This window comes from Ambystoma mexicanum, chromosome 8 (genome assembly GCF_040938575.1).
Source record: "Ambystoma mexicanum isolate Mex_15411 chromosome 8, UKY_AmexF1_1, whole genome shotgun sequence".
In the NCBI taxonomy this organism is placed as follows: Eukaryota; Metazoa; Chordata; class Amphibia; order Caudata; family Ambystomatidae; genus Ambystoma; species Ambystoma mexicanum.
The window spans coordinates 203811852-203825342 of NC_090929.1; the positions used below are offsets into that span (position 1 = coordinate 203811852).

A 13491-nucleotide genomic window follows, 5' to 3' on the forward strand; every position below is an offset into this window, starting at 1 on the left:
TTTAGCCACTAGATCACACTTATCATTACATGGCTTCTCCGGGACTGGGAGTGAAAAGACAGAGCAACCTTTGTATGACAGAAGAGTGTTTGAATGGCATCGATCAAAGGGTTGATTGTCAATAAATGGGACACAGCTCAAGTTAGCTCACATTCAATTTGCAAATGTCACTCTGAAAACTAGTCCTTATCCTCACCTTCCCCTACGAATTTGAACACGCATATAAAAAGCCCATTGTAAGGCCCATGTTGATGTAACCAGTGACATGGGATAAGATTGCAGCATTACATCACTGTCTGGCAGTTCCCACTGCCTCAATTTCTGTGCGGGCAAACCCGTCACCCCGTATCTCTTTTTATTCGACAGAGTCTGAGCTAAGAAAAACAATGAATGGACCTGCACCAGATGTTATCCAGGGGAAAGATAGCAAGTCTGCACTGGCTGACGCCTGTGAACATGAATGCCTTTCTACAGCTTTCTGGCACCGCAAACACAGTATACTAAAATTACATGCAGGGCTATTGTTCAATGTGTCTCTATAGAAGGATATGCTGTGAGAAGTGTGCACATATAGAGTTATGAAGCGCTCACAATAAGTACCTTATGCACCACCAAAGTATCATGTATTTTACGTTAATTGTCAGTTGTTAGGTGGCGGTGGGATTGCAGAATGGTGGTATAATGCGTGTGTCTTTGTAGTGCTGTGCAGCGTTGTCTTCATGACAAGTCTTTTCTTTTTTTACAATTTTTACCTTTTTTTCCCCATGCACTTGCGCGTTCTCAATGTCACTGGGCCTAGTAAGATCATTGTTTTGTTCTCCCCTGTTCGCCTCCCTTGCCTTGTCGCACTCTGAAACACTTGAGTACGAGCGCGATAGAAATAAAATATCAATCAATCAATCAATCAATCAAACTACAATATGCTTTTGGATTTAGGACTTAGGTTGCATATGGCTCCCCAAGAGTCCCCCCATCGGCTCAAGATAAGTGTATGCATTTATGTTGGCAGAAAAGAAGGGGCCTTCTTCTCAATTTTCAGTCAGCTCCTCATTTATATTACACCACTTTAGATCTTGCTAGTAAATTAGCTGATGTTAGTACTTTTGAGATATCCGATTGCTGCTGAGTGATTGGGATTCAAAACACCACAGTTATTCTTTAGTTGGGGAAGTAGTATCAAGTCTATAACAGTCCTATGTGATTTAAAGTTATTGATATCGCAAGTATTTTTGAATGAAAGAGTTTAACGAAGCCGTGGGCTTGGATACACACAACATGTAAACAATCAAAGACATACAAATACTGTACCCCAGACATTCCCAGCAAGTAATTATAGACACATTGGTAGAAATATGACAGCACATAGATGGGCTATGACTGGTAGGGCCTGATTTACAACACGTTTTTCAATAGAGTTTTCCCATAGCACAACGCTTTGGAAAATCCAGCCCATTGACTGTTAAGTGGACAATTAATTTTCCCCTGAAGAAGGGATATATACTTGTTAGCTGTGTCATCTGTTGTAGGTTTGTGTGAAGAATCTGGAAAAGGCTGATTAGAGTATAAACAAGAGACCCTGTGGAGGAAACACTGAAAAGTGGGACCCTTCCTTTTTCGAACATGATTAACCAGAAAGGGACATTATCACTCTTTGTCATCTCTACAGGACTGTGATAATCTAAGTGTGATAGCACAGGTACCCGTGATCAACAAGAAACCTGAGTAGAATGAATGTACATATATGCTGAGACAATATTGGTGTTGTGAACAGAGTGTTTAATATGTGCACAAAGTTTTATTTTTGTATCATCTGGTTCAAGAACCAGTAATAAAATACTGTTTTTGCTATAGAACAGTTCATGTGATTATGACTGAGATATGAACGATGCATTTTTGCGGGTAACACATAATAATATGGTCCTCAGGGTCTACAGCAGTTGCATTAGAACCACATTTCCAGATACTTAATAATATTAATAGTGACCCTATTGTATCCATTTTATACATCCAATCACTCAAGAGGACCATAAATACAAATGCGTGGAACCACCTACGTTTTAACGCTCAATAAATGTTGTTAATGAAGCATATCATGCATAGTGCACAGTTTAATAAACAGATAACTACAGGAACAAGCCAAACGCTTACATTTAGCAACAAAGTGTCAAAAGAAACAATGCTGTTTTTGTGAAGAAAATCAAAATTCGAGAATTTTCAAATCTACAATTACCAGAAAATTGCAAAGAAGAATGCAACTAAAAATGTTTTCAGTAGGTTTTAACGTTAACAATATATTTGGACACATTTTAAGTTTGCAATATCTGTTTGCAATCAATCTGCTATTTGTTGGTCAAGAGATTACACACTGTTTTTTTCTACTATAAGTCTATTGTTTGACTGACGTATTGATACCAAAATTGGAAGAAGCCAAACCCTAAGGCAGTACATTATTGAGATGGTTTGGTGGCTGTACCGCAAAATAACAAAAGACACAGCGGTAATAGCATTACCGCCGCATTTAAAGGCCACCGTCCAACGCGTGACAAGGCCAATGTCCTTCTACTGAACAGAAGACTGCACAATCTCCTTCTCCTGCACAGCAGAAGAACAAGTTACTTACTTCTGGTAATGATCTTTCCACTAGATGTTACTCCCAAGTATTCCTCATCTTTGATCTTTGATATTCGATATCCAGCTTTAGCTTCTTGGGATTTTTTTTTGCCACAGAGGGCGCTGTGCATCGATACAGTCAACTCAATGTCCCTCGAGGGCCTCCGTCTCGAGGGTGATGTCATCGATTGCATATACAGCACGTGCAGCGCCCTTTGGCTTCAGTTCTGTTTTTTCAGTAGAAACTACACGCATAAACATGGATTTGACTGTACCAAGCTGTGAAGAAGCGAAAGCTGTAACAGCATGGGAAATTCTACTGATGGGTAGGCTGGGAGGGCGATGAGGAATAAGTTGGAGGAACATCCAATTGAAAGAACGTTACCAGCGGTAAGTAAATTGTTCTTCGAATGGATTGTGAACACCCACATATTCCTCATCTTTGATAGACTCCCAAAGCAGTGTTTGTTTTGGTGCAGGGAGCAAGAATGTTCTCAATAGATTTCATGAACCAAATGGAGGACAGCTTTTCCAAAGCTTCCATCCTGACCGAGGGAAGAATCAAGGCAGTAATGCTTTGTGAACGTGTGTATAGTAGACCACGTAGCCGCCTCACAAATGTTTTTGATCGGGACACCTCTTTGCAGAGCTGTAGAGGTAGCCATGCCCCTGGTGGAATGTGCCCTTGAGCGTTCTGGAGGTACTTTGCTTGCCAGCCTGTAGCATTCTGAAATTGCCTGAATGATCCATCTGGATAAGGTCTGTGACCTGTATAGCCTATAAAAACTGATCATCTATACAAAGTTTGGATAATCTAGATATGTAGAAGGTAAAGAGCTCTATGTGGATCCAATCTGTCTACCCTCTCCTCCTATTTGTCAGGTTGAGGTGGAGGATAGAAAGTGGACAATAGAATTATCTGTCCTACATGAAAATCTGAAATGATTTTAGGTAGAAATTAAGGTTTAACCCTCAGGACAACCTTATTGAAGATAGTAAAGGGTGGTTTAGATGATAGTGCCAGCAATTCACTCCCTCTACAGGCTGACGTTAGTGCGACCAATAAAATTGTTTTAAACGTTAGCAACTTTAATGGACATGAATGTAGAGGTTCAAATGGTGCACACATAAGAAACGTTAATACTAGATTAAGATCCCAAACTGGAATATGGAAAGGAGATTGGAGGAAAACATTGGTGAGTCCCTTCAGAAATTGTGTTACCAGTGGGATCTTACAATATGAAGATTCCTCAGACGAGCGCTTAAATATGGACAGCGTTGTGAAATAGCCCTTAATTGTTCCAACCTGCAGCCCCAGATTGGCCAGGTATAGTAGAAAAGGTAATACTTCGGGTGTCTTGCATAGTAATGGGTCAATATTCTTGTCCTTGCACCAGCTGCAGAATTTGTTCCAACGGCAACGGTACAAGGACTTTGGTGCTGGCCTTCTGGCCGAAATCAAAATCTCTGTTAAGTCATCCGGACGGTCCCAATCCTTGTAACTCAGCCTCTCAGAAACCATGCTTGAAGGCTGAGAGTCTTGACCTCTGGATGGAGATCTCTCTTTCTCTCTCTTTCTCTCTCTTCCTCTCTCTCTCCTCTCCCCCATTCCTCTCTCTTGCTCTCTCTCTCTTCCTCTCTCTTTCTCTCTCTCTCTTTCTCTCTCTCTTCTCTCTCTTCCTCTCTCTCTCTCTCTCTCTCTTCCTCTCTCTCTCTATCTCTTCCTCTCTCTCTCTCTCTTTCTCTCTCTTTCTCTCTCTCTCTCTCTCTCTCTCTCTCTCTCTCTCTCTCTCTCTCTTCCTCTCTCTCTCTTCTTCTCTCTCTTCCTCTTTCTCTCTCTCTCTCTCTCTCTTCCTCTCTTTGTGGAAAGCGTATTGTAGGGCAGATACAAATGTCCAGAAGGTCCGGGTACCACGTCCTCCTGGCCGAATCCGGGGCAATCAGGATCATGGGTTTCCTGAACTTTCCCAACCTCCTGATCACGCAAGGAATGACAGAGAACTCCTAGTCCACCACAAACGCATCTCCTAGAGCTCCTCTTGGGGGAAATTCCCTGGAGCATTACAGTTCACACTTCCGGTTGACACTGGTCATGAACAGATACATTTGAGAGGTTCCCCAAAGGGTGAAGATCTCTTGAAGGACTTCCTGAGCTAGTTCCCACTCATGGGAGACTGTGCTCTGCCTGCTCATAGCATACGCCGCTGTGTTCTCCTCTCCGGCTAGGTGAACTGCTGATAGGGAGATTCCTTATTGAATTGCCCAGTACCAGAGCTGCATTGCCTCTCTGCTCAGTGGCACCTCCTCTCTTGTTGAGGTAGTAAATGGCCATTGTGATGTCCGTCATTATCAGGACATTCCTTCCCCGTACAGAGCGTAGAAAGGCCTTCAGCGCAAGTCTGATTATCCTCTGATTATCCTGAGCTCCAAAAGATTGATGCGTAGTTTGGACTCCGATGGAGACCAATGACCACTGATTGTCAAATCATTGGCTTGGGCTCCCCACCCTGTGAGTGAGGCGTCCGTCACTACTGTTATCTCCAACCATGGTTGCCGAAAAGGTTCTCCTTTCAGAATGTTGTCCTCTTTGGCACACCACAGGAGATCCTGTACGACCCTGCTTGGAACCCAAAGTAGGTCTGACATGTTGTCCGAGGATTGAGACCATTGTGTTCTGGGAGCACATTGAAGGGATCTCATTCCTGGCACCAGAAAAATGCAGGATTCCATGAGGCCGAGCAACCTCAAGAAGTCGAAGGCCGGGAGACGCTGGGCACTCTGAAATTTGGAGACCATCTGCAGAATGTCTCGTACAGCCCTGATGAAGTTGAGATTTTGAGAAGGTGTCATATGGGACTTCTTGTAATTGAGGGAGAAGCTCAGTCTGTGAAGAGAGTGGCAGGTGGCATTGAGATGATCCAGTACTTTTTCGGGTGAACGCGCCCTGATCAGCCAATCATCCAAGTAGGGGTAGACGTGAATCCCCCCCTCTCCTGCGACTCGCTGCCACCACCGCCATCTGTTTGGTGAAAACCTTTGGTACGAAGGTCAGCCCGAATGGCAGAACTCAAAACTGATAATGAGAACCTCAGGTACTTTCTGTGCTTGAGATGGATTGGCACATGAAAGTAAGCATCCTGAAGGTCCAATGACACCATCCAATCCTGGAGTTGGAGGGCCTGAAGGATCTGAGAAAGTGTGACCATTTGAATTTGTCCTTCCTGAGAAACTCGTTCATGTATCTCAGGTCCAGGATGGGTCTCAGTCCTCAGTCCTTCTTGGGTATTGGGAAACATGGAGAGTAGCATCCTTTGTTCTTCTCCGCTACAGGCAGTGGTTCTATAGCGACTTTCTCTAGCAGGGTCACAATTTCCTGCACAAGGAGCGGATCTGGAACCCTCAAAGAATGGCTCCCCGGTGGATGGTTCTGAGGTCTCTGAATGAAGGGAAGGCAGTAACCTTGGGCTATGGTTTCCAATGCCCAAGCACCTGAAGTAATGCCTCGTCATTCTTTTAGATGCTGAGACACTCTGCCTCCCACTGGTGCTTTGTGACTCAAGACCTCAGAGAGGTTTTGAGGTGGCTGAAGCAGTGGCTGTTGGTAAGGAAGCCCCTGCTTTGAGCAGGCTTTTTTGCAAATCTCCCTCGTCCACCACGAGGGAATCTTCTTTGGCCTCTTTGACCAGCCATTCCTCTCGCTCTTCCAACTGAGGAGTAGTAGCGATAAGATCTACCCCTCCAAGGCTGTCCACTGGGGCAAAAAGGCTGAGGCTGCCTAATTGCAGCACCTAAGGATTTGGCTGCCGCCTTCGAGGTCTGCAATTTTTCAAGGCTCTTGTCAACCTTGCTGCCAAAAAGGTGAGACCCATCAAAATGTATGTTGAGGAGTCTGGATTGCACATCCGGCACAAATCCTGACTTTTTCAACCATGCAAATCTGCGTATTACGGTGCTTGTTGCCATGGCTCTGCTGGTGCTGTCAGCAGAATCCAGACCCGACTGAAGAGACTCGCACATGCCTTCTTTGCCGTCTCTAACAATAGCCAAGAATCCATCTCTTTCCTACCCCTCGGGAATATGCTCATCCACCATAGAAATACAATCCCATGAAGTGAATGAGAATTTTGCTAAAGCACATGTGGAGTTGGCAGATTTAAGAGCCATGCTCCCTGCAGAAAATACTTTCCTTGCCCATGCATCTACTCTCTTGTCATCCCTTCTGGAGGGATTGTTGGGTAAGCTGTTTTTTTTTAAGTTGTCGTAGCCACCGGCACCACCAGACTTTCTGGGGTGGGGTATTTTGACAAGTAGTTGGGGTCACTACTAGATGGGCAGTATTTTCTAGTCAGGAGGTTTTTGTTTACTGCCAGACTTTACACTGGTGTTTCCAAATTTGCTGCCACCCTTTTTGAAGAGCAATGTGGAATGGTAAAATGGGATCTATTTGGGGACCCTTGTCAAGGATGTCTGATAGATCATCCTACACGAAGGGGAGGGAGGGTCTGCCCGATCCAAAGTAATCTACAACTTTAGACATTAACTGTCTATATGATGCACCTGCATGCTCACCAGCTTCGGGTTTACCAAAATCTAGCTCTGGTGAAGTGTCCACTCTACTGGCTTTTTGCAAGTTGTCATAAAGATCTTTCAACCTGGACTCCTTTGTCATAAAACTCTCAGGCACGTTTGGTGTACCATATTGTAGCCCAAAAGGTGCATCGTTATTCAATGGCTCATTTTCCTCATAAATTGAGGTTATTGATTTGAAAGAATCCTGTCTTGGTAAAGGAGTATAAGTCTTATCTGGGCATCAAAGGCTTCAGAAATGTTGCATTAGACGCTCAAGGAGTTGTCAATATTTTTACTGTAGTCGTTTCAGGCTATGACGGCATCAAAGGCTTAGATGGTGTCGAAGGTGCCATTGGTGTCGATGGAACGGCTGGTGTCGATGGCGCAGCTGGCGTCGAGGGCGCAGCTGGCATCGAAAGGCACAGCTGGCATCGATGCTGTTGACAACCTCGATCTCGACTTATGCTTCGACTTACGGCTCGGAGGATACTTCGATGAGTTCTAATTGCTTCAAGGCCTCGACGGCTCTCGATGAGGATCTGGCCTTCATCCCGGGCTCGAAGTCGTGCAGGATTTGGCTCGAGCCCTTTCCTTACCGGTTTTAGAAGGCGCAGTAGGAGCATGGCTTGTGTTTTTGTTTCTCAAATATTTTTTGCATTTCTAACTTAAAGGCTTCCGATTCGGCAGGAGTGGAGGCCTTTGTGGGACAAGATATAGCTCTCTCAGGAGAGGAGTCTGACAACTAAGTCGAAGAGGGCAACCTGTGATGCCTCTTTTTTCGATTTCCTTGATGACGATGAGGAGTGGTGCAAGCCAATCGTCAACCTGGACCTTTTCACCTTCTTCCTCCGAGGAGAGTCACCTCTCAGCTCGTCCGAATAAAGTTTTTTCAACTGGGTTGTCGATGGGGATTTCTTGGGTTTTCTGCCTATGGCCAATTTCCCCTTTCGCTCCTTCAGAGCCTTTCCGGTCATCGACTGGCATTTGGAGCAGGTTGAGGCCTTGTCCTCCACACCGAGACACCACAAACATACTTGATGTGGGTCGGTTATCGACATCTTGGAGTCGCAGTCCTGCCACTTCTGGAACCCGGTCTTCGGGATAGTAGGTTTCCAGGATGAAGACATTTTCACAAATGAACAATAGAAGCGCGCCGTAGTTTCTCGAAGCGTAAGCTTACTCAGAAAAACGGAACTGAAGCCAACGGGTGCTGGGCGTGCTATATATATCTTCTATGACATCACCCTCAAGACAGAGACTCTCGATACCGAATATCAAAGATGAGGAATATGTGGGAGGACACAATCCATTCGGACACACATTTAAGTATTATTATGAGGAAACAATTAACCATATAGTATTAATGTGGTAATTTTAGGGTTCTGTATAAGGACAGAGTGGGCAATGCTAGATTCCATGACATTTTAAGGTGTTATGGTGCACTCCTTGCCGCCTAAACCAGAATTCATGAGAATCTTCAGGGCTGAAGATTTCACCATGAGGGACCAGCAGTTTCAAATCTCTAAGTTTCAACTGCAAACCTTTTGTTTTTTTCAAACGACCACCAGAGACCCGCCGGAGGACTGTTGCAGTGACCAGCACTGGAAAAGCCAACCACAGAATAGAGAACCTCTGCCTTCAAGACAACGGGGAAATTTTGAACAAGGTGCTTTCCTCCTGTAGATCATAGGGAATAAAAAGTCTTAAGCCCTTTTCTGCATTCATTGCATACTGAGGTCAGGTGTCGACGGGTCTGAATTTGGCCTGCATCAGGCCTGCACTGCCTTGTTGCATGGGCAACTTCCTGCCTTATCGCTGTAGACGTTGCTGATCTTCTCTGTTCTACTGGGATCTCACCAACCTTCTACTTCCATCTGTCACCACAAAGAAGGTTGTGCTGGAACCTGAAGTCCAATAGCATTGGTCCTGAGTGCCTGCAGATTCTGTCCCAGGTCACAACACTGTCTGCTCCATCTGCTGTTCCTGAGGGATCCATCTGCGATGCTGGTATAAATACATGAAGCAGTCAGCCTATCCTGTGTTCCCAGTCTTGCCTGAGCCTGGCCTAGCGTTTGGTGGAAGCCTCAAACCTGTAGCCTGGGGGATTTAACCAACAGAGCTTATGGTGATCCCCGTTATCTCCACCAGTTCCCTCTCCTGTCGTATCATTATTTTCACAAGTTATGTTCAGGGGTCTTTTCAAGTGTCCATATTCCCATTGACTTAAATTGGGCGTAAAGTCTTAGCTTTAAAAGTAGCTACCTTAATGAGCCATAGACAGTGGGGTCTGGGTCAGGAGTCGTCTGCATGGTTGTCTAAGGCCTGGTGACTGGTAGTCTGCATCCTCTCTAGCTGGCAAACTAACTGAGACATTTCTACATTGAATTTCTAAAGAGGCCTGTGTGATAAGACGACATGCCTCTAAAAGACCTGAACTCTGAAAAAGGTAGTGATGGACCATGAAAGCATTGCTCTTGTCTGTTAAGAGCATCTTAGCCATTTCTTAGGCTTGTGAATTTCTCTTTAAAATCCCCCCACACTTTAGTTATACTAAAGTTTATATGGCTGTGCCTAATGGTGATCATTACTAACGTGCTAGGCAATTTGGTGGTACCGTGGATGTATGTATGTATGTTTGTATGTTTTATAGTGATTTTACTTACCTAGTAGTCTGTTGAACTTTATGCAACCCTCTGTTTGATAAATAGTATATTTTTGTACTTACTGATGTTTGCCGGTGTAACTTATCAGTCTTTGTAATTGTTAACTGTACTTCACACAGTGCCTCCCTTCTCCTGAGTCTAAGCATGACTGCTCAGCCACTCTAAGCTTCTTTATATAGCGTTAATAACCAGGGACATAAAAGCGCAAAAAGAACAAGGAGAGGAGAGTCAAAACATACTCCCAGAGCTTTCACTTTAGAATGGCTAGGCAAATGTTGATCAGCATGTGAATAAAGGTGGCAGAGCAGAGCCAGTTTTCCGATAGGACCCAGAAATAACCAGCAAGAACTGATTTGTTACTGTTAAACAAGAGCCAGTTGCCTTGCATCCATGCCTGAATAGCTGGGAAAATTGCCTTCAAATAAGGATTGCCACGAGTTGGGTTACCATCTAGCTTAAAAAACACGCTGCCATTGAGAGTTCAATTAAGACTTCAGTGCAACTACTCGGAACACCTCACCGGAGTAGGTTCTGAAAAAAAACTCTTAACAGTCTTTTTGTACCAATGTAAAAGAACATATTTGGTTTGTCCTTAACCAAGAAACCAACATTTCATGATTGAGGTACACAACTTTTACAAATCACTCACAGTACAGACCTATTGGTTGAACATTACTTGCAAGAGGTGTTGGCGGTCTTCAGCTCTGCCATAAAGGTATCAATATTCTTGAAATCACTTCACATATCTCAAAATCTAACTGAACAATATTCAAATACAGGTAAATAGCAATCCTAGGTAATATTTATTTTCTTCGCTTGCATTTTCTACACATACAGAATAAATCTATAACAGCCTCCGATTGGTCAATACCCTATACAGCCTATATATGGACGTCAAGAGGCAGTAGGTGGCAGGGGTCGAAATTAGAATTGGTTGACTAGGAGAAAAAAGCATCTCCTGGTTATCAGGCATCACCCGTTAGGCAGGAGCTACGTCTGGGGAACATAGTGTGTAAGATGCAGACTAACCTTTTGGCCATTACATATCTTCAGATATGCTTTAAATGTCTCCTAGGTGTGTCTTTTATTCTCTTTTATACACATTCCCACACATACACACGGTTAATATCACATGGCTATATTTGTATGGCACCACTTGCCTGGCGAGTCACAAGTAGCTCCTGGTAGCTCTTGGTTTCAAGCTAACCAGGCTCCACTTGGGTATAACAAGGAGATAAATAGCTCCCAACTCCTACGAATATTAAACCTTGAGTTGGTTCTGGTGGAGGTGATAGGTTGAGTCAGTGTTTGTGTGTGTTTGTTCCTTTCTTGTATGCGTCTTTGTTTCTATCTGTGTGTACCTATTTGTGCATGCGTGTGTATACATTGTGTATGGATGTCATTTTGCTCTGTGTGCATGTTCTTGACTGTCGCCGCCGAGGAGATCTCCTTTACCCTTTTTCTCAGACTGATCTTCATACACATCAGCAGAAGCATAACCGCTCTGATTAGGGTTGCCCAGGCTGTTGGTTAGCGCTGCTTTTTTAGCTTGAAATACATAAATTACTGTACATATTTAGCACAAAACGCAACTTGTGCTGCGATCCACGTGTTTGGCCTGCTGTCAAACCAATACCAGCTTTCTCGATGAGGTGAACACAGCTGGGCGCTTAAACTACCTCACTGAATTTCGATGAAGGGCAGCAATTTTTCCACTGGGGGTGGAGAAATATGCAGAAACTGCTGCTTTGTTCAACACGGAATGATTTGCTGGAAATCTAGCAATATTCCTTTGCCTACCAGACCAGCTAATCACAGGCAGGAGTTACTGTCTCAACTCTGCTTGTGAGCTCTATAATTAATAGAGCCAAACCTCTGAGCAAATAAACAGCTTGCTTTTAGAAAACCAAGAAATTAAGACATGAATGAGAAGCCATGTTCTGAAGTAGTGTTGGTCACACTTCCAACTCGCTGGAATCAAACTAAAACCCGATTCAGAATTTACCAGACTTGTGAGTTCTTACGATATTTTCCAGCTCTTCACAATCAAGCTCCAAGACCCGGGTGCGCCAATCAGAACCCCAGAATATCTAGTGTGGTTCTGCAGCAATACAAAAACCATATAAACGGCCTTGAGAAATTCCTGTTTCTCTGTGGGTTGTGCTTGGCTGTTATGTCATGTTAAAATGGAGGAACAGGAAAGCTCGTGGTTTAGCCATTTCAGAATTCTCGTGTATCTTTCAAACATTTGAAGTCCTGCTTGTCAAATGATGCTTTTATTTTGCTAGTTAAGTTCCTTACGTGTTACCTCCATCTCTCTTTATGAAGCACTTTGTTAAAACCTTTGTGACATTCTTTGTGAATTTTCTTTGACACCCAGGCCAGTGCCAAGAAATAACTGTGCGTGCATGCCATACAATGTCATGACTAGGTTTCTCACTTCTACAGTAGTATACACAAAAATATAGTATGTGTATTTCTTATTCCTAGTCACAGACAAGAAATCTGGGATTTTTTATGCTCTACTCACTTATGCCACGTGTGTGTTTGTCAAAGTGATCAGTAGGATTCTCTCCTCTCTAGCAATAACCACAGAAAGATACTATGTGTGTTATAAAACCATTTGCACCTACTGAATGGTAATCTGCATTCAACTAATTCTGGAATAAACTCGTCCATAGTCAATGATGAGAAATGCTACGTGAGCAGCTCATGCAAAGAAAACGCACATGTTCTCTCCTCCTTAGCACTAGCCACAAAAAGATAGCATATCTTGTTTCAGTTGCATGCACTAAATGGTAACTCATTCTCCTGACCAACTCTAGGATTTTCTCCTCCATAATAGTCACAGCAAGAGCACGCTTAGTTAGAGCCAAATAATTGTAATCCCATCCTGCTCCTTTCTTCCTGCCACGGAAATGGAAAAGGGGCCCTTTCCTTTCAGGGGGAGCATTGTTTCCCACTTCTATGGTGGCCATCTTTATTATGGCTGATGTTTTTTAAATGAGTAAGCAATCTGAATTCCGTGTGTGCGTCATTCTGAACCTACGCAGCTAGCTCATTTTTAAACAAGAATCACCTGGACTATACAGGCTCAAAAGGCGCCAGAGACTCAGAATGCAAGTCAATACTGGTGGTTAATGCCTGCATTCCAAGCCATATGTCTGGCTCCAAAGCACCATCCACCCTAATCTAGCTGTGGATAAGAAAATCAGGGGCACCAACTAGCGATAAAAGGTAATTATTTAATAATAAAATAAAGGAGAAGAATGCAGAGTGGTTCAAAGTGCTCTTAGTTTGGGCCAATACATGTGGTTAATGTCATTCTGAGTCATCTGATTGGCGCCAATGAAACACCAGGGTGCCATGTATATTATTCATCCATCTCTTTATAATCAAAAATAGTCCAGGTCACTAAAGCAACACCGGGCTGTGTATTAAGATATACTTGTACAAATATGGGAAAGGGGAGCATTGTCAACACATACAGCAGAACTATTAGAGTCTCCAATATTTTACTTACACCTTTGTAGACTTCACACAGGATAGGTGTAGATAATGTATTTAGGTAGTCGTATTGGCACAACCTTATCAAGCATCAGTACACAGCTATCATTGTACATTTAATGTTACTATTTAATGTGCCATA

The 13491-nt window shown here is 43.5% G+C and overlaps 1 protein-coding gene across 2 annotated transcripts in view; it reads right to left on the reverse strand.

Annotated features, from left to right (window-relative positions):
• Positions 1–13491, reverse strand: part of COL5A1 (collagen type V alpha 1 chain) — a 635679-nt gene that overhangs the window by 434316 nt on the left and 187872 nt on the right. The window lies entirely within an intron of this gene.